Source organism: Pinus tabuliformis, chromosome 6, assembly GCF_031772625.1.
Source record: "Pinus tabuliformis cultivar Carrire ecotype Pingquan chromosome 6, CPIR1, whole genome shotgun sequence".
In the NCBI taxonomy this organism is placed as follows: Eukaryota; Viridiplantae; Streptophyta; class Pinopsida; order Pinales; family Pinaceae; genus Pinus; species Pinus tabuliformis.
This window is the reverse complement of record NC_142292.1, coordinates 1,582,945,516-1,582,972,143: the sequence shown is the minus strand read 5'-3', so window position 1 is coordinate 1,582,972,143 and position 26,628 is coordinate 1,582,945,516.

Genomic DNA, 26,628 nt, shown 5'->3' with positions numbered 1-26,628 from the left:
TAGTGATGACAGAGTAGGTTTATAATATTCAAGGTGAGCGGGAAAAAATTCTATTTTACCCTAGCCACTCAACATTGCATAATGACCATGATTCTCATTTAAAAGACACAACCTCAAGCTTTAAGTTTTGACTGTATGCATGGCTGACAGGGTGTGTGCAACAAATTTTTCAAAGAGAATGCAATAAGAGTATTATTGTCCTTAATTGAAGTGTTGAACATAAAATTTACAGGATGAACAATTGACCCCTACCTCCCACAAATTGAAACTGATATGCGTTTGAATTGATATCCCCATGGAAACATTGCGCAACAGCTGCGTAGCGCTATGTGTAGCAACGACATAGCACAATTTTTAATTTCTCTGCAATCTACCTTTCAATCTGTAACTAGTCTTCAAACCTCCTGCACGACAAACCAAAACATTTTCCTGTGATCAAAAATAGTAGAAATGGAGGTCTCTTGGAGTGGTTTGAAATTGATTCCTAATCTTTGATGACATGATTAGACATGATGTTTAATTGGTGCTCCACTTAAAAGTAATCATGTTTGAATATGGGAGCGGGATAGAATCTGGGTAATGGATTTGAAAATGATGAAATGAGTTTGTGTATGGGGTATGTGGATAATGTTCACTCATCATACGCAATGATGTTTTAGCAAGGGAATTTAGGCCTAGGATAAAAGGGGATTTAGGCCTAGGATAGAATAAGGGATGGTATGAATATTTTAGAAATGGGAAATAGTTTGAAAGAATAAAGGGATAGGGGGAATAGGATAGGTTGGGTTAGGAACCAAATGGGGAAAATTTTGAGGAAAATAAGTGATATTGGAAGAGGGAAATAATTGTGATATTTTATAACCATGTTACCTTAAACAACATTCCCTTGACTGTAAACACATGTTTAGGTGAACCCTCTAACAAACCCTCAGTTTGACACGAACCTTGACTCAAAAACTACCTGTTCCCATTATCGATTAAAACTTTGATGACCAAGTTCATGATGACTTCCCAGGAAGTGGTTGGTCAAACTCATGACAGTAAAAATGTTTGTGAGTTTGACCTGTTCCATGACAGCAAAATTATGGATTTGAAGACATTCAACTACTAATAAACTAACTGAATCTAACACATGGTAGGCGATGCTCATGCTAGGGCCCTACTGACCAAATGGGGGTTACTGAAGTTTGTTTAGAATCCCTTACTTGCATCACAGGAGGAATTTCTACCCTTTTTTATTAAGAGATGGGAGTTAGAGTGAGAGGCCTTCAACATCTAGGGCTGGGATATGACATTCACCGCAGAGTTGGATGACTGTTTTGTGACTGGGTTGGTACCATGAGGAGAGGCACTACAGTATCCCTTGCCTCCAGGTTGGTGGACCTAGTTTAGTGGTAACGAGGTCACTATGGGCTACGTCCTTTTTAGGATGGGTGCATCTTTATTGATGTGGTATTAGATGTAGTTGAGTTGGTTGCGCTAGCTATGATTTTATGACTGGTGGGGTGAGAATCCCCACATCACTTTTCTGGGCCTCAACTATCCATTCTCGAGAGGCTCCATGGAGGATATTTTTATGAATGAGAAAGCTTCTCCCATAGGAGGATGAGGAAGTAGCTCACACAGGTTCCTCGGGGTGAGCCATAAAGATTTTTTTTAAGGTAGTGTCATCTTCAAAATTTTATACGAGAGGGTTGTGATGTTGCACTTAGTGGTGCTAGTGCCGATAGGGCCCCCTAGGGAGCCTCATATTAGGCGGTGGGAACCGGTGATGCCCCATATATGTGAAGAAGAGGTGGGGTGATACTGGACACCCACAATGGAGTGTTGGTGGATGTCCAATATTCAAATGATTCTGGAGTTCCCATACGCTAGTGTGGATTTCTAAGGAGATCTAGAGATTGGACTACCCCTAGGCGATGCTTAGGGCCGAACAAGTATGTGATTTGTGCATTATACTTTGTGCTTATTTACATGTACCTATGATGTATATTTATGTCTACACAAATACCATGTATGTTTACTTGTAGATTTGGCACCTATTGGATGTCTGTTGGCCTATTTGGTGTGGAAGTAGAGATGGTGTGACATTCACGCCATGATGAAAAAGGGATGATAGGGTAGAGGACCACCCTAAGAGTTTGGCTAGGTGTCAACGTCTAGATATTTGTTGCCCCTTGGTAGATGGGGAGAGATCTTCTCTTTGCTTGAAGATGGAGAGGCTGCAGGAGCATGCTGAGGTGACAATGGCTCGGGCAAAGGTTGCTAAGGCATGAGCAAGACTTATTGAGGATACATGAGATTGTGCAGTCACACTACCATAGGGGATGCCTGAGGTAGGTTGGAAGATGTTGGATGAGACCATGATGGATAGGTTTATGGCTCAGGATAGAGCGAGGTCTCCTATTCTTTGACAACTTGTTGTGGCGGTGTAGATTATATGCCCAATTTTTTCTCCATCACCAAGCGAGGCTGAGGGGGCTCACGCAGGGGGTGATGGGGGTGTTGGACCCCAACCCTAGATGTATTTATGTATGCATGTACTAGGGGAAGCACCCATTATGAGGATTCTCCCCTTTTGATGACTCGATTTTTCCTAGCGATGGCCAGCATAAGCATTTTTTGTACATATATATATATATATATATATATATATATATATATATATATATATATATATATATATATATATATATATATATATATATATATATATATATATATATATACGAGATGATGATTTTTTGCAGCTCTCCATGATGTGTCATATATGCTATGCTTTTATATATGTGATGTACTTTTTTCATTTATTTGATGGATATGATGTTTATGACTTATGTGTCTCGATGATGATATATATGTGACACTTTCTAGTCTAGCATTTGATTAGCTATGCAATCTACTACATGATTTTGATCTCTTGGTATATGTGAAAATGTGATATGATTAAAACCACAAGCTAACCTTTGTGCATGTAGGTATTTTCTAAAAAGTCAAGGGTCACGTACTCTGAAGGTTATGTTCAACTACGATACAACAAGCTGGGAATCAAGGATAAAATGCAGGTGAGTGATACCTAGATGGGAGGCATGAGCTAAGAGGCCTATGACGACATCATATTAGGCTTGATTATTAGTGATTGGCCTGATACAACTCCCATTCCGGTGGAAGGGTATCAGGTCAAGAGAGTATATGGCACACGCTGCTCTAACAAGTTTTTGCAACCATCGATAGGAACCATTAACAAACCTGTGATGATAGGTTAGCGAATGATCCCTCTGCGACACATGATGAGAGAGTGATTTTAGTATACATATGTGATGAGGTCATCATCATAAAAATAAGTCATGGTGCATATATTTACATTCTAGAGTTGTTTTCAATATCATGGATATGATTTTTTGAGGTAGAGCCCATTGACAAGATTTTTGAGGCAAGTCCGATCAGGTTTTGCCAACCTGTGTTCCCCATTGAGGAGTCAATGTTTAACAACGTATGGTCCCTTACATAATGTTTTGAACTTCCTCAATCCTAAAGCTTCATTGGAAACATCATAGCAAAGGACTAAGTCCCCTTCAGTAAATTATCAACGGGTGACATTGCGGTTAAAAGAGGTTTTATTCCTCTTTTTTTGGGCTTCGTTATGTTGGAGTGATTACCGTTGACTTTCTTCGACATGCTCCAATTGTACTAGCCTCTACTCTAAATTTGTGGTATTAGGGAGGAGTTTGATGGCTGAGTGTAAGGTAGGGATCTTACACTCAATGGGGAGAACAAATTCGGCCCCATATACCAATTGAAAGGGTGTGAACCTTGTGGACGCTTTGGCAGCTATGTGGTACACCCATAAGGTTGAGAAAATAATGTGGTGCTAATTGGTTTGGTGTTTGTTCACCATACATTGTAACATTGTTTTGAGTAATTTGTTAACAACTTCTACCTGTCCATTAGGTTGGGGGTAGTATGGGGATTCAAACTCGTGAGAAAACAAAGGTGTTGGGACAATTCTTGAAATATCTCATTCTCGAAGTGTTTGCCATGATATGAGACCAACGCATTGGGAACTATTGGGATGGCTTAATCACTTTTTAGTTTGACTGAACTGTAATCATTTAATTTTAAACCAGGGTGAGTCTTTTTATTTCAAAGGTGTTTGCAGTGTCTGTGCTGATACATAACAGCGAGAGAAAGAAATGAAAGAAATGTTATTGAAAATAATTGTAGAACTTAAAGCACTCATGTAGAGATTAAAAATAAATTCTACAGGAATGAAATCCACTCATCAAACTTCCTTTTTTTTCTCAAATAATAGGTGTTCCACACATTATTAATGGAAATGCATCAGCTGGTTAAACATTGTAGTTCTAGCCAATCCTGTGTAACAACAAATAATCAGATCGGAAAACAGAAGTGCATTTGTGCTACAATTTATACAATGACAGTAATAAATATACACTTAAAAGAAAGAAAAACAGTTAAGCTACCACTGTTGCGATCCTTGCTAAAGAGAAGGACCCTTCCTCCCTAGCAGGGTGTAGGGATATAATGAAAACTAGTTAAAAACTTAACAAGATATTTGTGCAAACATCACCAGATGTGTTCTGTATTAGAAATGACTGAAAGTCACAAGATCAAAATGTTGATAATGTTATTGTGTTTCCGTCCTTTTCATGGAATGAACCCTTTTTATAAAGTTTTACAAGCCCCAGAAATTAGGGAACAGATCAGTCATGAGAATCTCACGATTCTCATGCTCATCAATATTAAGAGTAAAAGAGAAACAATTACAAAGAGTTTCCAAATAAAATACCTATAAAAATTACACCATCTTCTACAATCATAACCACTTAGATCCTTTAACCGCCCATAGATAATTTCATGATTCTAAACAACTGTCTTTTAAGACAGCAACCACAGTCTTTGGCAGTTGCGGTGTAACAACATCCTCAAGGTGTAATAGAAAAACTTCGGAATGTAACAACAAATCTTCGAAGTGTAACAAGAAGTAACAACAACAAGTATTCATCTCTTAGTCCTTAGTATATGGGCAACACCTGAAAGAAAAATAACTAGAAGACCTCTTCCACAATTACCCTGGTTAGTCATCCCAAAAAGACATCACTTCATTTGATATTTAACAAAAATTGACAAAATAATATGTTGGAGGATTGCTCTTATAACTAGGGAAAGTGGTATTTATGACATAAATTTCATAGGTTTACAGATAAAATTATTAAATATAGGGAAACAGGTGTCTAATATATGCTCAAAAACTTCACCCAACATGCTCCCCCAATTGAAGCCACTACATGTCCTCATACAGAATCTTTTGGTGCCGCTGTTGTATCGCCAATGTAAATCTGTCAAACTATAAGCACCAATAGTATCTTCGTCAACTGATCTGTAACCCTGAGTAGCCATCAGTTGATGTGGCCATGATTCATCTTCATAATTGCACAATTGGTAATGGGGTTGATAGTCTTCGACCGAAAGTCAGATCAAGGGATACTTAAGTTTAAGTCCTATCCAGAAAGCTCCCATTGATTTCAAAATTCAGGCATATTTTGGGACTCGTGTAACAACAATGACAAAATTAGGAAACCCAAAAGGATCACGCTCTTGCAAACCTGCACTACCAACCTCTGTGCATTTTAGGCATCCAGTCAAGGCTCGAATTTTTAGTTGTTTAAAGATGTTGAGGAAAAATCCGACAATCCTCCTTCTGTAGAGGGTTGATTGTTCAACCATATTAGGAGTACTAAGAAACCTTCTAAACTCGTGCCTCATTTCAGTGGTCATGTTTGGTTTTTCTCTTATCGACAAGGCTACCTTCTCCTCATTTTTGTCACATGAATTCAAGGCAAGAGCCATTCCACCCAATTTCTCATGAAGGAGATTAAGGAGATGAAGGCGTGCAACTGCAAGTCCCCCATATAGGAGAAGATGTGTACAATCATGTTCAGGATAGCATATTAACAAATCATGTTATGTAGAAAAATCTCACACAACAAGCTTTTCTCGTCAAAATCACATGTGCGAAAAAAATTTAAGAAAGTTCAGGTAGAATTACCCATATAGGGTCTATTCTCATAGACATATTTTAATTAAAAAGGATAAAATCTCTCCCATAGAAATATTGGATAATATGGGGAAGGCCTTAGACACCCTAAAAGTTTCAAGGTGAGTCTATACAGTTTATCTTTGTCATTTATTAATTCCTCAACCTTTTGTTGTAATTGTTGCATCTATTCTTCCTTCTCCTTCTCAGTTTTATTTCTTTCCCACTTTGTCCATTCTTCCTTCAACCTCATCTTGGCCCACTGTTCTTTGAGAGTATATATGAATTTTTGATGTTCCTCCAGAGAAATCACTCCCTTTTACAAAGAGAGTGCCAGTTGCTTCCATTTCTGTAACTTTGATATCAACAAAAGTTTCTCTGAACACCACCTTGCTTCAAAATCTCGTATTATCTCGCATGCAACATCGGTAGGGGGTGTAACAACATCTCGTGATTCAAGTTGTTCTACTTCGTCTACTAGTTCTTGTGTAACAACAACTTCATCAGTAGGTTCTTGTGGATCAAATCTTACCTCTTCTTCCTGGGGAACCTTTGCCTCAACTGTTGGTTCTTGTGTAACAGCAGCATCGTTGACAGGTTCTTGTGTTTCGGTTTCTAGGTCAAACATCGTGGGATGCTCCATTTCAGCTATTGGTTCTTGTGTAACAACAACATCATCAACGGGTTCTTATGTAACAACCTCCCAGGGTTCTGTTTGGGTTTCTTCCGAGATGGTACTTCCAACATTAACTTTATACCCTATTTTCACTAAATTCTTAGCACATGTTGTACATACAGAACCTGGAGTAATTTCTGTTCTCATCTTGTCAACAACCTTTGCTAGAGTATCAAGACTTGGAACCCTTGTTTTCACTTTATTACCCTCTATTTTCTACCTTAATTCTTGATTTTATTTTTCTAACTCTTTAATTTTACACAATAAGGTTTGGGTCTTGTTCTTACCTGGCGAAGGAACCTCTTACTACTTGGCATGTTCCTCTTTCATTGTTCCCTTGCGTCCTCATGCTTGCTTGACCTCTTTTTGGATGGAGGTGGGGGTTCTAGTTGGGTGCTAACTTTGACCCTCATTTTTGGTGTTCTTCCACCTATTGGCTTTTCTAGCGATCTTTTCTTGCATTTGCTTCCAGATGGTTTCCCTTGCTCCTCAGCTACCCCAGCTTCTTTCAAAGTGTCAACAGGGATTTCGACTTGTTTCTGACGTGAAGTCCTTGTATTTTTGCTCATGAATTCTTCCCATCTTTGGCCTTGGTTCTCCAGGGCATCTATTATGATTAATTTTATAAGGCTGTGATTGGTGACAGAGCTTTATAGATGCGAAGAAACCTTCACAACAACAGACATATGCTTCAAATTATCCAATAGGAAGTAAGGAAGGTTAATCAATTTCCTATGTCAGAGATGATTTAACAATGGAAAATGATAGTTAAACATTATCATCACCCATCCTTCACTTGTAATATACTTAATTATGAACAAAGAAACATCTCCCCATGGCCGAGGAAGCGAAATTCAGTCAATTCCTCTACCCTTCTTAACCAATTGCTCCTCCCCTTGCTGAAATTTAGCTTTGAGGGTAGGGTTGTTTATTTTTCGGTTAAACCATTGCTTTCCTTCAAGTTCAATGTTAATACTCTAGCAATTACCTCCTCGATGACTTCCAAATTCAATCCTCTAACTTCCATTTGATTCCTGCTCAAATTCTTAGCAAACGCAAGAGCATCAATTTCTTCTGACCCTTTAAGTCATTCAAAGAATTCAAACCACCCAACCTCTTTGAAAATTTGACATCCCTCCAAGCAATTCTTCAATGCCTCTATGGAATAATGCTCGTGCCTTACAACTGCTCCCCCCATCTCTACTTCAGACAATACCCTTTGTGCTCTGTCTACTTTCTCTCTGAGACTTCTATGAAATGAAGATGTAGTGCTTCATTGGGATAGATATCGGGGCAGTAAAGGAAAATATGTCGGATCAAGGGGTCATACAATATGCGTTATTGTCTCATTATTAATCCGGGGTCGTGGAAATATGTCTTAAATGTAATTTAAACCAATGGCATGATTGACATAAAAAGATGATAATGATTGCAGGATTTGCTAATGATTACAAGGTTTGTCACTGGTTAAATTATGGATCACGAAATGATTCACCCTCCCCCGAGTTTTAATGCGATGGTCATCCTCGGCCGTCAAACAGAACATCATATTAATTTCCATAATCGTTAAATAAAGAAAAATCAATATACCTTTTGAAATGACTTATCGATGGTGATGTGGTAGAAAAGTACTAGTGATGTGATCGATTCTGGCGATAGCATACTGATTATGTCATTTATTCCGGCGGCAGCATACTGGTGATATCATTTATTGAAGCGGATAATTGTGCCCAATTTGTTGCTGCAAATTGTTAGCTGTTATAGGTGTAACAACAAATGTAATTGCTAATACTACTTTTTACAGCAGAACTCTTATTTACAATACTTTTGAAAGTACTTTAAAAACTTTTAAAAGAAGAAGAAAAAAACTTAAGCTTGTAACAACATAGGATAAAATATATGAAATAGATTATATTGTTACAGGGAAAAAGCGTGTAATAGCCGCCACATAGTGGTTTTCAACTGTTACCATTATCTGCCTGCACCCCCATAAGAGGTTTTCACAGGAAATTTTTTTTATTTATATATTTTATTATTTCTTTTTTTCTCTATTAATTTTTTCATTTTTTTTCTTTTCTTTTCTATATATTTTGAATGTCAAATTCTGGGACAATATTGAAAAATGAATCCCTTGAAGTTGGTTTATGATATAATCGAATATGATGCCCATTAGCAAGTAATGGTGTCCTGGCACTATCGATGGTGACTAAATTCACAGTCCCATTATCAAATATTGTATCAACTTCATAAGGAATTAGCCATCTAGTGCGGAGCTTCCCCTTGAAGTTCTTCAATTGTGAATCATATGGTAGAGCACAATCTCCTTATTGAAACACCTTATTTTTTACGAATATTTCATGCCACTTAGCCCTCTATTGCTGGATGATATCTATTTGTTGAATGGAAACCAACCTATTATCATCAAGTTCATTTAGCTAATTTAACTGTTGCTTCTATGTTGTAGCCAAATCTAGGTTCACCTGTAGTGTTGTGTTGTGTGCATTTATTTCAAACTCTATGGAAAATAAAGGATTTTTACCATACACTAATTCATATGGTGAGAATCCCATAGTATTCCTCCATGTAGTCCTGTACGCCCACAGTGCCTCTGGAAGTTTATCAGCCCAGTTTTTTCGATGGTTGGCCACAATCTTGGTAAGAATTCCCTCAATGGCCTTATTGGTACTTTCCACTTGGTTATTTGCTTGTGGATGATAAGGTGAAGTAATCCTATGACAAATTTTGTATTTCTCAACTAGATTCTAGATCAAATGACCTGTGAATCCCGATCCTCCATCTGTCACTATTTCCCTAGGTATCCCAAAGCGAACAAAAATGTCTTCAAACAAAAATTCTGAAACAACCTGTTTTGTGGCTTTGGTTAGTGCCTTTTCTTCAACCCACTTTGTGACATAATCTGTGAAGACCAGGATGTATGAATTTTGTTAAGATGGAGGATTAATTGGCCCTACAAAATCTAAGGCCCACTTCTCAAATGGATATAAAACTATCTGAGGGTGTAACAACATCTCATTTGACTAGAACGGTTGACCCATTCTTTGACAACTATCACATCCCCTCACAAACTTCTTTGAGTCCTGAAATATAGTGGGCCAATAGTACCCTATTGAAAGCACCTTATACCCTATCCTTTTATCGACAAAGTGACCCCCACAAGGCTCTTCACGAAAAGCTTTAAGGATATCAAAGATCTCATCCTCCCTCACACAAGGCCTAATCTGATCATCGAGCCCCATGTGATAGAGATTTCCTTTGATCCAAGAATATCTTGCACTTTGATGAACAAATCTTTTCTTTTGTTTTGAGGATAGGTGTTGTGGGAATATTCCTGCAGTAAGATAATTAGTTATGTCTACATACCACAGTGAGTGATTTGAAATAGCAAAGAGATATTCATCGGGAAAAGAATCTTCGACATATATGCATTAATTATCAATAGTCAGCCTAGAAAGAAAATCAGCCACTACATTATCCTTCCCATTTTTATCTAGGATTGTTATATCAATTCCCTATAATAGCAATAACCAACGCATAACCCTACCATTAGTGGTTGTTCTATTCATTAAAAAACGAATGGCAGAGTGGTCATTATGCACAAACACTTCATATCTCCTAATGTATTGTCGAAATTTGTTGATGGAATGCACTACTGCAAGAAATTCTATTTCTATCACCATGTAGTCCAGTTCAGCTGGAGTCAAATTCTTGCTCATATAGTAGATAACATATGGTTTTTTTGTCCTCTAGCTAACCCAACACAACTCCCACAATAGTATTAGATGCATCTGTGGCTATATGAAATGGAAGACTCTAGTTTGGTCCTCGAATAATATAGAGGTTGTTGATACACATTTTTTTAATTTTGTAAATGCCTACTCGTATTTCCCTGTTCAAATAAATTCCATATCTTTAATAAGCAAAGAAAATAAAGGGGATTCAATTCTTGAAAATTTTTCTATAAACCTTCTATAATACCCTGCATGTCCCAAAAAACTCTGTACCTATTTTTGTGTTTTGGAAACTGGAATTTTCAAAATTACCTCTATCTTAGCAGGGTCCACTTTAATTCCATCAGCATAGATAAAATTTCCCAACACAATTCCTTCATTCATCATCATGTGACATTTTTCATTACTTAAAGAAACATTAGTTTGTACACATCGTTCTAGTACTTTTTCAAGATTAACTAATGTTGTTTCAAAGGCATCTCCATAAGGTGTAAATTCATTCATGAATACTTCCAAACAGTCATTTAATAGATCTGGGAATATCCCCAATATCGCCCTTTGGAAAGTTATTAGTGCATTAGAGAATCCAAAAGGAAGATTTGTGTATGCAAAGGTTCCCCAAGGGTAGGTAAAGGTGGTTTTATCCCGATCTTCTAGGGAAATCTGTATCTAATTGTAACCAATAAACCCATCTAGAAATGAAAAGAATTTATTTCCAAACAAGGTATCAAGGACATGATCTATGAATGGCAAAGGGAAATGGTCCTTTTGGGTGGCCTTGTTGATTTCTCTATATTCTACACAGCCTCTTCACTTGCCATTCTTTTTAGGAACAATGACAAGTGAGGATACCCACTGAATATGAGAAATTGGATAAATGAAAGGTGTTTATGCAATTCTTCTTTTGCTAACTCCTTAAGTGTTGGGTTCATACATTGTTGTGGCTGCCTAACTAGATTGCAACCCTATTTTAAATAGATATGGTGAGTGCACAGGCTAGGATGGATTCCTTTCATGTCTATGCAATCCCATGCAAATGCCTTTTTATACTTCTGTAACAACTATAACAACATTTTGTTTTGTTCAAAAGTCAGGTTCGGATTAACATTCAGATTTTTACCTGGTTCTATTTCGACCAGGCTGCTCTTGATGTTCGGAGTGGTCTTCATATGTTCAAATATCAAGTCTTCCACAACATCTTCCTCCCTTAAGTCCTCAATAGAAGTAACAAAAAGAGGATTACTGATAAAAATATTTATAATATCATCTTCTGTCTCATCCTTAAAGTACTGGGCTTTACCGAGGGTAAGAAGTGGTTGGGAGTTTTCTGATTTGGGTTTGAATTCATCCCACAAGGGATTTCCCAAATCCTTACTTGGTTTTGTAGGGGGATAAAGGCTGAGGTTCTTTGTAGCCTGGCCATATAAAATTGTCATAAAGCCCAACCTACAACCTATAAATGCATCTGTAGTAGCCAACCAAGGCCTTCCTAAAATCAAGGGATGCCCCCCAGGTTTGATTTGGTCTGTAAAATAAGAAATTTTGTTGGATACCTCTAGGAATCCACTATAATAACTACGTCTTCTAACACCCCTTTTGGTTTAACATGGGACCTGTCTGCTAATTCTAGTACTATAGGTGTTTGTCTCAGCCCATGCAATCCTAGGGTGGTAAAGACTTCTTTAGTCATTACGTTGATTTTTGCCCCTAAATCAATTAGTGTATTTGGGATGGGCATCTCATCAATATAAATAGTAACTGCAAGATTCCCTGGATCATTATATTTAGTTAGCGAAGGATGACCAGTCATTAACTCTGATAATTTCCCCTTCACATGGATAGTGATAGGGTCCTTAGGCTTTCTTCCAAGTTTTCTAACACATAGGCACCTTACTGTTTTCGCATAAATGGGAACATCCTTGATAGCTTGGAATAGCAGAATCCTTATTTGTTAATTTTTCAACTCTCTAATAAAATCATATTTAGGTTGTGAAATCATCCTATTTTCTGATAATCTTTGTGGATATGGGGGGTCCTTAGTTACTATAACAATTGGGTCGACTGATACAGATGTACCAACATTATTTGGGTTATTTGTTACAGGTGTAGCAACATCACCTTGATATGTTGTATTAGTTCTGTTAGAATGGAGAGGACTATCCTTAAGAGATTCACATTCTTCTTCAGTAATAACAGGAGAGGTTTTTACTACTTTTCCTAATTGTAGATAGATTTCATTGCATTCAACGGGAGTAATGTAGTAAGTTTGGAAAGAAGTGGGAGCTCAAGTAGGTGTCAAGAGAGGTGACAGATGGAATTGTTGTTGCATCGTAATGTAGGATGGGATGGACCTAAGGAATTTCCTCTCCAATTTTGGGGCCATGGATGTGGCTGAGATGGAGGGTATTGGAAATATGGAGAGGGAGAAAATTGATTCCATGGTGAAGAAAATTGTGTTGGAGGGGGAGAGGAGTACTGCTGTGGAAATTGTTGAGCATTATATACATTATTCCGTGGATTAAAAGAAAAACATTGATACATACCTGCTGTTTGTGGCTGTCAAGGCTTCCTAGACCCAATGAAGTAGGAGGACTAAACTTCCTCACTTGATTCCTTGAGCACTTCTTTTAGTATGGGAAGCTATGGACAGTAGCCTGTAGAATGCTCCAGATCACAAATATTGCACAAGTTGATGTTGTTGACACTACATTCCCTTAAGGAATGTTTCTCTTTACATTTTGGTCAGAACACAACCAAATCTTTATCGGCTTCATCCTATGCCTTTTTCACTTCCATTTTTGTTAGTTGGGAAAATAAGGTACTAAGGAGATCAATATTAAGATTTTCGAACATATTTCCGATCTCGGCTCTGGTCACACCTCCATTTGCAGATTTTTGTATTCTAATGGAGGCATCCCGTACCATACTTCTTCCTCATGATGATCCTCTCGAGCATCTTAAGTAGAGTTTTATTATCTCTTCAAATGATTCTTGAGATATATCTCCTTTCCCCAGTAGATTCAATGTATCAAGGCATTCATTTCTCATTCCTTGTATGAATATAGTTTTCAAGATTTCTAGATCCAAATCACTATGTTTAGATCTTTGTAGATTATAGTGGAATTGTTCCACATAATCCTCCGGGATTTCTTCTTCCTTCTGTGTCATCCTAAATATTTCTTCCCTCAAGTCCCTGGTCTAAAAATAGTCCTAATATTTTGACAAAAATGTGGTTTTCATGTCTCCCCATGTCTGAATAGTAGTAGAGCCCAGTCCCATGAACCATCTCAATGCTGCTCCCTTTAGAGTAGCAGGGAACAATTTCAGCTTCTGAGCATCCGAAGTATAATCATAGCTCCTGCACAAAACATCAAATTCAAACAAAAAAGTATCAGGATCTTCTACAGTCAATCCTTGAAAAGATGGAAGGGATGATAAAGGAATGTTTTTCATGGGAGCTTCACCCCTTATATCACCTATTGGAAATTCAAAGGTGGTAATAGTGGCATCTTTCCTATCATTTTTATTGTTATTGTTGTCTCCCATTGTAGATTCTCCTTATCTCTGTTTTGATGAGTCTCCTCCCAAAGATTGTTCAGGTGGGTGTCCTATGGATGAAGATTCTTGTGATGATTGTTCAGGTTGCTCTAGGGCTGGATTTTTTACTACACTTCCTGAATCTAGGTATTGGTAAGTAAAAGAATATTCTTCCAATTATGGCTCTTGGTGCTTCCCAATAGTTTCCCCTTGTCCTTGAAACCCAAAGCCTCGACCACTAGTTTCTCCCTGATGTTCTCGAATTGAATCTACAATTTTGGGAGTATGTATACTAGTTTGAGGGTGACGATGTCCTAAGACGGAGGAACCAGATACTTCTAACCTTAATATGGGGATAATAGCTTTCTGTGGTCCTTTTTTTCTTGTATCCCTTTGTGAATTTGATTGTTCTATCTCTACTTTGAGACTAATTCTTGAATGAATGTTTTCCTCCCTAAATCTATGCTTTTCTTATTCCTTTTATGACCCGTTTTTCCTGTATATTTATTATATTTACTATGTTTGATGTCTCTTTTATTCATACACCCTACACATGGACCCAATGTGCAATTATTTCACACTCCGAGTGCCTCAATTTTTATAGTAGTGAGCTCACTCAGGTATGTTAGAGTGATGTGCAAGTTATTAGCTCTTGTCTTATTGCCCAACATCTGTAAAACTGAGGACACTTCTAAAAAGAAAATTAAAAAGTTTCTACACACCCTAAGTGTTCTAATGATCACAGTGGTGAGCCCGCTCAGGTGTGTTATAGCGATGCCCAAGTTATTATGTCTTGTTTTATCACCCAACACTTGTGCACAAGAAACACTATAGTAACAAAAACCCCACTAGTTGACTATTTCATCAATTGCCTTCCCTGACAACGGCGCCAAAATGTTGGGATGGTTTAATCACCTTTTAATTTGACTAAATCGCAATCACTTTAATTGTCAACCAGGGTAAGTCTTTTTATTTCAAACTTGTTTGCACTATCTGTGCCGATACATAATAACCATGGAAAGAAATGAAAGAAATATCATTCAACACAATTTCAGAACTTAAAGCACTCATGCAGAGATTAAAAAGGCATTCTACAGGAATGAATTCCTCTCATCAGACTTCATGTTTTTCTCAAAGAGCAGGCGCGCCACACATTATTAATGGAAATGCATCAGTTGATTAAACATTGTAGTTCTAGTCAATCTTGTGTAACAATGTTGGGTCCCTATAATACTAGTGATTATCCCATTACTATTGTAGTCTTATCCCTTATTAATATTTTTGTGCCCCTATTGTCCCCATATTGTTATTATTGTGCCCCATAGAATCCCTTTATTGTTATTTTTGTGGCTTTATATTATTATTGTTAGGTCGGCTGGGTTATATTGTACTCCTTAGGCTCCTATATATAGAAAGAAGGTTTTGTCATTTGAATCATCCAAGAATTGTTCATTTAGGTAATGTAAAGGAGGTTTCCCCCTTGAAGAGGCTGAATTCAAAGGCGTTGATCTATATTTTCTATCTTTTTGTGTGCTGGTTTCATAACATTTGGTATTAGAGATTTGGATTCTAGGGTTTTGCTACTCCAAAAAGGTCATCGTGGCATTTTCGCTATAAATTTTTTTCTGTAGTGTTGTAGAATCTTAAAAAAAAAACCATTTGAGAAGACATCGCGTTGAACCTCGGGTCCAAATTTCAGAGCTTTTTGCACCATATTTGCGGAGATAAGATCTGAGGAATTTGGTCTTTTTGCAAACTCCTGAATTACATTCCAAACAGATGACCTGGGGAAAATCGTCATAAATTTCTCTTTGAGAATCAGATTGAAATTTCATAAGAAGGTACAAAAAGAGGACAGACTTTAGTTTCTTGTTTATATTTTTTAGAGCTAAAGGTTGAAACAATGACTCATGGCACACCATACAAGTTTGCTCTACTGAACTAGTCTATAATCAAGTCACTGTGGGAGATTTTGCATAACTCTTCCTTGGAGAATCCAATTTGGATTAGAATGGTGGCATTGGAAAGAGGAACGGCTATTGCATGTCTCAATTTCAGAACTGGATGATCGGGAAGTACAGAGATACATCAGAGGCAATATCGAGCTCCTGCAAAGTGCAAAAAGGTCTGTAGATTTTTTTAAATTTTTGCTTAAGCTTGGTTTGAAAATGTATTTTGAAGGAATTCAAAGGGCATAGTAGAGAATTATTATAGGTAATTGATGCCCCAAAGAAATAAAATGCAAACACCTAGTAAGCAACCTGAAAGCTCTAGCATGACTCATGAAGAAGAGGAAGAAATGCTACATGATATGTCAAATTACAAGACCAAGTGCAACAAATATCACTCTCAAAAAAGCTAACAGAAGCTAAGATAAATGGTGTGGAATCTAAGATAAAGGGCGTGGAAGATAAGATGTATGATTTGAAGATAGATTTGAAGACATATTTGAATAGAGATATGGCAGATTTGAAGACAGATTTGACAAATTTTCTACAAGAAATTCTTACTAATGGTGAAAAGGTAGTAAAGGAAATTCATGATGTGAACAAAAGAAATGTTAATCATGATTTCATAGACTCTAATGTGGGATCGAAGACCCACCATATTCCAAAAATCGATATGAGGAAGTTTGATGGCAAGGATCCCGCAACATGGATATTACAGATGGAGCAATTTTTCGATCTCAATAATGTGCAAAACACACAAAAGGTACGTATTGCAACTTTATATTTGGAACCAAATCAGTTTGTATGGTATCAATGGCTTTGCTCTCATAAAAAAATTATCACTTGGGCGATTTTTATGGAAGAATTGACAACACATTATGAGGATACAAAAAGCAACACTTTTTAGCCAATTGATAAGTCTCAAACAAAAGGGTTCAATAATGGAGCACAATGAGGAGTTCTAAAAATTGAACATAAGGGTAAAAAATATTCCAAAGGAGCATAGGATTGATGTGTTCATAGGGAATTTAAAGGATAATATCCAACATGATGTTCGCCTTTGGGAACCTGATTCATTAGAGAAGGCATTCAGGTTAGCAAGAAAAATGGAAAGCAAAATTATGGCAACCAGGAAGCATACCACTCACAACTATAAAGATGGAAGTGTTATTGCCCCTAGTATTCCACAACCTATAAGGTTGGCACCACAACAATTGGAAGAAAAAAGAGCAAAAGGGCTTTGTTATAGTTGTGATAGCAAATACACTAAAGGTCATAAGTGTGCTGAGAAGAAATTATTCTACATAGATTGTGAAGAGGAAGAAGAAAAGGAGTAAGAAAGGTCAAAAGAAGAGGATATACTCCAGGAACAAAGCCTAGATAAAGAAGAAATGAATCTGAACATATCTTGTAATGCATTGGTAGGAATTACCACTCCTCAAACCATCAAGATAGAAGGACAAATCAAGAAGAAAATGTAATATTGTTGATTGATTCAGGAAGTACCCACAATTTTATTCATTGTAAGGTAGCAAAAGAATTGAATTGCTTCTTATATCTAGCACCAGAGTGTCAAGTGATGGGTGCAAATGGAGGAACAATAAATTGCTCTGGAAAGTGCCATAATATCATGCTATCCATGGGAGAATATGTATTGACTAGCCCAATGATTTCCATTCCAATGGGAGGTGCTGATTTTGTACTGGGAGTCCAATGGCTACAATCCTTTGGTACAATAGCATTTAATTTTCAAGAACTTTTCATGAAATTTTATGTGGAAGGAAAGGAAGTGGAATTAAGGGGTATTGCAAGGAAACCGGGAAAGATAATCAGCTCTAACGGTATGACAAAGCTTCTAAAAAAGGAACAAAGAGGTGTAATTGCACAATTATGTTCGCTAGATGTTTCCACATTGGAACCATCTATTTCTCCAGATCTCCAAAAAGTCTTAGACAATCATTCCAAGGTATTTGAAACTCCCAAAGGTCTCCCACCTATTCGTGATCATGATCATGCTATTCATCTGATTCTAGGAACTGTTCCTCCAAATGTCAGCCCGTGCAGATATCCCTATGCCCAAAAGAGTGAAATTGAACATATGGTTTCAGAAATGCTAGAGGCTGGTATAATTCAACCGAGTCAAAGTTCTTTCTCTGCTCTAGTAGTAATGGTGCACAAGAAGGATGGATCATGGCACATGTGTCCAGATTATAGGGAGCTCAACAAGCTCACTATTAAAGATAAGTTTCCCATTCCTGTCATTGATGAATTACTGGATGAATTGCATGGATCAATTTACTTCACCAAGTTGGATCTTCATTCAGGATATCATCAAATCAGAATGAAGATTGAAGACATTCTGAAAACAACATTTAGAACTCATGAGGGTCATTATGAACTTTTGGTCATGCCTTTTGGCCTTACCAATGCATCTTCAACATTTCAAGGTTTGATGAATTCAATTTTCAAACCATTCCTTAGAAAATTTGTGTTAGTATTTTTTGATGATATACTAATCTACAACAAGTCTTGGAAGGATCATGTTGAACATGTTGATAGGGTGCTACAACTATTGGAGGAGAAACAAATATATGCAAAAAGATCCAAATGTTTCTTTGGAGTACAAGAGGTGGAATATCTGGGTCATATTGTATCTCATGAAGGAGTTAAGGTAGACCCTAGCAAAATTAAAGCCATTAAGGAATGGAAAATCCCCACATCCATAAAGCATTTGCGAGGATTTCTCGAGTTGACAGGGTATTATCGCAAGTTTGTTAAGAATTATGGGAGAATAACAGCACCTCTAACAACATTATTGAAGAAAGATGCATTTTCATGGACTCCAGAAGCAACAAAGGCCTTCGAACATCTTAAAGAGGCAATGTGCCAAGCACCGGTCTTAGCTACACTGGACTTCACAAAAACCTTTATTGTGGAATGTGATGCTTCAGGAAATGGAATTGGTGTTGTTTTAATACAAGATGAAAGACCCATTGCTTTTGAAAGTCGTCCAATCAAGGGAAAGTTTTTACACAAAGCTATTTATGAGAAGGAAATGTTGGCAATACTCCATGCACTTAAGAAATGGGGACCCTACCTAATGGGAAGACACTTCAAGGTAAAAACGGATCATGATAGCCTTAAATACTTTTTAGAACAAAGATTATCCTTTGAAGAGCAACAAAAGTGGGTCACAAAGATGTTGGGTTATGACTTTGAAATCATCTACAAAAAAGGGAAGCAAAATGTGGTGGCAGATGCACTCTCAAGAAAGGATGAGGATGTGGAAGCATTGTTGTGCGCCATTTCTATTATCCAACCAGATTGGATAAACGAAGCAAGGGAGGAATGGAAGAATGACGAAGAAGTGTGGGCACTTATTCGAAAGTTACAACAAGAATCCAGTACGTCTGATACATTTAGCTAGAAAAAATGATTCGTTATGGTACAAAGATCGCTTATATCTCTGTAAGAATTCCCAACTAAAACAAAAGATTCTTATGGAATTGCACACTTCTCCCTTAGGAGGGCACTTAGGATTTTTAAAAACTTACCACAGGGTTAAGAAGGAATTTTTTTGGGATGGCCTTAAATCAAATATTCAAAAGTTTGTGGCAGAATGTTTGGTTTGCCAACAAAATAAAGTTGAAACAATTAAGACACTGGATCTATTACAACCTTTATCCATTCCAAGCCAACGTTGGGAGGAGGTTTCAATGGATTTTATCACAGGTTTACCCAAGTCTGAGGGAAAGAGTGTCATCATGGTGGTAGTTGACAGACTTACCAGGTATGCACACTTTTGTGCATTATCACATCCATTTAAAGCCAGTACAGTTTCTACTGCATTTATGGAAACAATTCAAAAGCTACATGGAAACCCAAAGATTATTGTAAGTGATAGAGATCCCATTTTCACTGGAAATTTTTGGACAGAATTATTTTCTTGCCTTGGTACTCAGTTAGATCATAGCTCATCTTATCATCCTCAGTTTGATGGGAAAATTGAAATAGTAAACAAATGTTTGGAAGGATATCTTCATTGCTTTGTATCTGATAAAAAGACACAATGGGTCAAATGGTTGCCTCTAGCTAAATGGTGGTATAACACTTCCTTCCATATAGCAAAAAAAATGACCCCATTTATGGCACTTTATGGATATCAGCCACCATCCATCACATCATATTTAAGAGAAAATTCTAAGGTTCAAGCAGTGGAACATCACATCGAACATCAACAACAAGTCCTCCAACTCTTAAAGGATAACCTCGTGTTGGCACAGAATAGAATGAAACAACAGGCAGAACAACATCGCAGTGAAAGAAGTTTTGATGTAGGTGATTGGGTATTCCTACGGCTACAACCATATAAGAAAATGTCCCTCAAGCAAGCTAAGAAGGATAATAAATTATCACCAAAGTATTATGGTCCGTACAAGGTGTTGCAAAAGATTGGTACTATGGCATACAAATTGGAGCTTCCTACAGCTTCTTGATTGCACCCAGTTTTCCATGTTTCATGTTTAAAGAAGGTTATAGGCGACAAGCTCCCAGTTCAAACAATATTGCTAGAACTTGACGAGGAAGGAAAAATTATATTGGAACCAGAAGCAGTCACAGAAACAAGAACTCGACATCTACAAAATCGATCAATTTCGGAGTATCTTATCAAGTGGAAGAACTTATCTGCTGAAGATTCCACATGGGATGATGAGAATTTATACAGAAGCATCCAGAACTACCCAAGCGTTGAGGACAAAACTTTTTGAAGGAGAGGGGCATGTTGGGTCCCTATAATACTAGTGATTACCCCATTACTATTGTAGTTGTATCCATTATTAATATTGTTGTGCCCCTATTGTCCCCATATTGTTATTACTGTGCCCCATAGAATCCCTTTATTGTTATTTTTGTGGCTTTATATTATTATTGTTAGGTCGGCTGGGTTATATTGTACTCCTTAGACTCCTACATATAGAAAGGAGGTTTTTTCATTTGAATCATCCAAGAATTGTTCATTTATGTAATGTTAAGGAGGTTGCCCCCTCGAAGAGGTTGAATTCTAAGGCATTGATCTATCTTTGCTATCTTTTTGTGTGTTGGTTTCATAACAAACAACATATAATCAAATCTGAAAACATAAGTGCATCTGTGCTACAATTTATACAATTATAGTAATAAATACACACTTAAAAGAAAGAAAAAAATTAATCTACTACTTTTTATAACACCATTTACCACTCTTGGTAGATTTGATGCTATGGAAAGGAAGGGTTTCCCTAGGCCATAACTAGAGCATTAGATGTACCAAGAGTGGTAAATGGTGATATAACAGATGCCCCTTAATATATGAGGTTAGAAGGGGTACATGATGGTTGAAATGTATTAAGAGGAGGAGGGCCCTTCCTCCCTAGCAAGGTGCAAGGATAGAATGAAAACTAGTTAAAAACTCAACACGAGATCTGTGTAAACATCACCAGATGTGTTCTATATTAGAAATGAATGAAAGTTACAAGATCAAAATGTCGATATTGTTCCTGTGTTTTCATCCCTTTTCATGGAACTGAACCCTTTTTATAAAGTTTTACAAGCCCCAGAAATTAAGGATTAGATCAATCATGAGAATCTCATGATTCTTGTGCTAATCAATATTAAGAGTAAAATAGAAATCATTACAAACAGTTTCCAAATAAAATACCTATCAAAATTACACCATCTTCTACAATCATAACCACTCATATCCTTTAACCACCCGTAGATAATTTCATGATTCTCAACAACTGTATTTTAAGACAACAACCACGGTCTTTGGCAGTTGTGGTGTAACAACATCCTCAAGGTGTAACAACAAAACTTCAGAATGTAATAGAAAATCTTCAGAGTGTAACAACAAGTAAAAACAATAGTTGTTCATCCCTTATTCCTTAGTATATGGGAAACACTTGAAAGAAAAATAACCATAATACCTCTTCCACAATTACCCTGGTTAGTCATCCCAAAAAGACATCACTTCATTCGATATTTAACAGAAAATGGAAAAATAATATGTAGGAGAGAGGATTTCTTATATAACCGAGGAAAGTGGTATTTATGACATAAATTTCATAGTTTTAAAGAAAAAATGATCAAAAATATGGAAATAAGTGTCTAAGATATGCTCAAAAACTGTACCCAGCAGGAACACCAAACTGTGTTATGAAATGGTTAAAGAAAAATTGGGTCGCCAATTTTGTGGTGTTATTATAAGTGGGCATGGCTTTGCCCACTTTGTGAAATAGTCAACAACAACCAAAATGTACTTATGGCTACCAAATGACTACGGATTGCAAATCATGAAGTTGATGTCCCATTTTCTAAAAGGGCCTGTGATGATGACTACGTGGAGTTTGCGTATTTTGATCATATCTCTGGGAATGCTCACATCTCTTAACTACTTGAATACAATCACCAAACAAAGTGGGCCAGAAATAACCGACACAGAGGATCTTTTGGGAAGTGGCCAACTATAGGTTATATTTTTGACATCTAAAAAACATTAGGAATAGATCCTTCAAATGATATGAGTGCTTTTTGGATCGTACTATGAGGTCATCCAAATAGGCTAGGATGAGATGAGCTAAATCATGGAAGATATAATTCATGGCCTACTGGAAGGTGTAAACAACATTTTTAAGGCTAAAGGGCATGACTCGGTATGCGAATGCACCCCATGGAGTTGTGAAGGTTATTTTATATTGATCCGTATGAAAAAATTGAATTTGATTATACCTTGAGAAGCCATCCATGAATGATAGAGCCTTGTGACCAGCACATGCATCAATAACTTGGTTGATGAAGGCTGTAGGGTAATTTTCCTTAGGACATGCTTTTTTCAGATTTCTAAAATCAGTACAGGAATGGTGCGTTATTTTTTCATGACAAGAACAGGGTTAGAAACGGAAGAGGTGTACGCGAAAGGATAAATTAAATACACTTTGTGGTGCTTGTAAATTTCCTACTTGATCTCTTATTCTTTAGAAAAATGGAGCTGAGGTTTCTTTGTCCTAACAGGGTAGGCATCAGGCCATGTGTCAATATGGTGCTCCATGATGTTAGGACTGATTCCTAGCATTTCTGAGTAATCCCATGTAAATATGTCCCTATATTCTTGCAACGGGGCTTTGTTTGTGGCCACCTCCTCTGGGGAGCATGCTTCCCCCAATGATATTTCCTCGATTATGCCAGGTTTATCTACCCTGATGGTAGGTGATATTTATGACATTTTCCCTTCCTCAAATTCATTTGGTGATGAGATGGGATTTTTAAACCAATCTACCTATACTAGTGGCAGGAAATATTTTGATTATATTATGCAAATGTCATGAGTTAGTTCATCAATAGGCACAAATGTTTTTTTAGGAAGAAAGAATGAATGATGATGCATGGCATTCCATGGACATTTAGGTTATTTCATGGCCTCTAGAATATATTCATCTAAGTGAAAAATATTATGCAATGGTGAAATGGTTTGTGCGAGGTCGTGAGGATGAGATTGGGACCTAGCTATGCTAGTAGAAAAGAAACAAAATGATTTAGTGGTTGATGTCGTAGAACCCAATGAAGTTGACATTGTGAAATTTTGATGGGTTTGTACGGTCGCCAGTGGTGCCACTGTGGTGGTGGGTTTAGTTGTCTTGACACCAAATAATGTTGAGCAGACAACGCGAATCAAGGTTCATATGGAAGAGGAAACCAATCTTATGTGATGCTGCGTGTCATCAACAATAGAATATCCGTAATGGAAAATTGATGGTGAGTGGGAGAAGGTTTCCATGATAATGTAGGCATCCTAGGAGCCAATGCATCTTCCTCCATGGGAGGATGGTTTTCAGGCATTTTGTGAGCTAGTGGATGCCGTATGTTAAGATTTCAAAATGTTCGTAACACAGGACATGTATTAGAAATATGAGAGTCATTGGTACAAATATTGCATAACGTGAGATGATGACGCGTGCATCAATAGCTCCCATAACGTGAGATAATGACGCATGTATCAGTAGCCCCCATAATGTGAGATAATGATGCATGGTTGGTGTTATGAGATGGAGCATGCATAGGTGTTGGCCACCTTTGGATCTTAGTATCGACATTGGTAGAAGGATGTGCCCCCAATGTCAGTTTGTCACAATCCTTCTCTTGCTACTCGAAAATGTATAAGGTATTGGAAATTTCGTGTATGATGTGATGAGCCTCAATATTTCAACAAGAATGTTGCAACTCCCAAGGTTACCAACTTTAATTATCAACCTGGGGTTCATACAAACTTAAGAGGCATCGAATCTATATGTTCAGCATACAATGTGTCCTTATTTCACTGTCATGTTGTAATGGAGTTAATTTAATGAAATCAAATGCTAAAAAAATTTCATAAATGGAAATGTTACATTGAAAAGAAATTAATCCTAGGCAATAACAACAATTTATAATTGAAATCCTAAGCGAATGAATTCAAATAAATAGGACTAATCTACTTTTTAATAAGGCATGTCCTAATTGTTGTTTTATTCTTCCTCAATCACAGATTTAGATCCTTGGGGTTCTTACTCACCCTAAGAGACAAAGAACAAACGTTTTGAGAAAATCTGGTCAAGTATACACGTGCTAGAGGAGTGCTACAGGAAGTTACAATGTTTTCTATATGAAGTTACAGGTTTGCTATAATAAGATATAATTCACTGAATGACCAATTAAATCAAATAAAAATTGGATGGGACAATTTTTTTTATTGAATAGGATGCATTATGTCTCCATTCCAAGTGGAGTCACTCAAAAATACCCCTGTTAACACATGCTAAAAAATAGCAAAAAATTACTAGTCTAAAATCTAGAAATTCGAGAATTAGTGAGCTAGTTAATCTATCAAATTACTAACCTAATAAAGAGAAAATGAAATGGGGTAATTTTTTTTATTAAATTGAATTTTTTTATTATCTAATTCAAGTGGAATAAATTCAAATGAAGCTCATTAGCATGTTATAAAATCTATTAGAAAATTACTACTATTTTCTACAAGGGACTTCCAAAAATTTTAGATTTGTGAATAAGAAAACTAATCCAAATAGCTCAATGATTACTATGACCTTCCAAATATGTTCCAAGGATGAAATAATGCTTTTGACCCTGCAAAAGAACTCACTTCAACCATTTAACCCAATCATACAACAAGAAATCATCAATACTAAATGCAAAAATAGGAAAGACAAGAACACGAGATGCATGTGAATAAGAAGTGAAAAGAAGAAAAGTAAATTATATAAAAGGGTTCTATAGAAGTTATGAATAGAGTCCTATGAAGGATACCAAGCTTGAGAAGTTAAAAATTTCACCAAGCTTCATTATTTGAATCAATCTAATTACATCCCTGTTAGAAATGAGAGTGGAGCTCCAAAAATACAAGTTTTATCCACAAGAAGACTAAGAAAAACCAACCCCTAGAGGAAAATTTGAATTGGTACTTATACAAAATGATGACAAAGCATTCTCCTTGAAAGGAGGAATCTTTCCCCTCCAAAATCCCTCAAATAGTGGATATGGTTCCCAACACTAGGAATCTGCATTAAATGATAGGGAACACATTCCTAGATTTTCCCCATCATTGGGGGTACATAATTTGTGAAATAATTTCATAATATCTTGTTGATTTATTATACAATATTGATCATCCTATAGTAGGTTGCAAGTCCCTATATTATCTCCTCCTCTAAATATTCATAATCTGCCCAATATTTATAAAAATAAATAATATTAGGCGCAAATATGCAATTATCTTCAAACCTTCGTAATGAACATATTAAAGCTAAAAAAACATTATTAAGTATAGAAGGATAGGTTTAATATAGTATTAGTGTGCCTAAGAAAGGTTATATGGGCCTTAATTTGTGTCTAATTTGGAGGCCCATCATGATGTGCTTGGGACCATATGTGACAATGACTGTGCAAGCATATAGCTTGATTTGAGCGAGTTGGTCTGGGAATGTGGACCAATAAGAGAAATGCCTCTCTAATATTTCTCAATTCTCAACATTAATTATTTATGCCACCGGGTCTATCACATAGGGCACAATTATGGGGAGGTTTTGGCAATATTTCTTGAGGTCGTTTTTCCAATATTATAGGAAATGACCAAGGGTGGGAGGTAGAATGGTGATGGGCACATGCTTGAACCATACGCAGTGCTTCTTCCTCGAACATGCAAAATATGGTTTTCGATCCATCATCTATCATTGGTGTGGCGGGAAGTAATGGAGCCACGGTATTGGCTTAAGTGAGTGTACCCAATACTTCTCGATACCAAGGGATTTTGGGGTAGTGGTGAGTGTAATCATCCATATTATACACATATAGCACATGCATGATTGGTGCGCAATTCCTTAGTGTATTCTGGTGTGGGATACTCTCCTATAGGTGGAGGTGGGTCCACAAGCATTTTTGGGGCATGCAAAAGAGCTTTTAACTCCTCTAACTCAGGGCACATGTTTGTAGGGTGCCCAACTACTTCACACAATGGACAGGGTGGCTGTGCCCTCAATGAGGAAGAGTTTGAGGCTTCCACTTTCTTTCCTTTTTTCATATCCCTCTTGCTAGCACCTGCTAGTGTCACTGCAGGCGTAGCTCATTTCA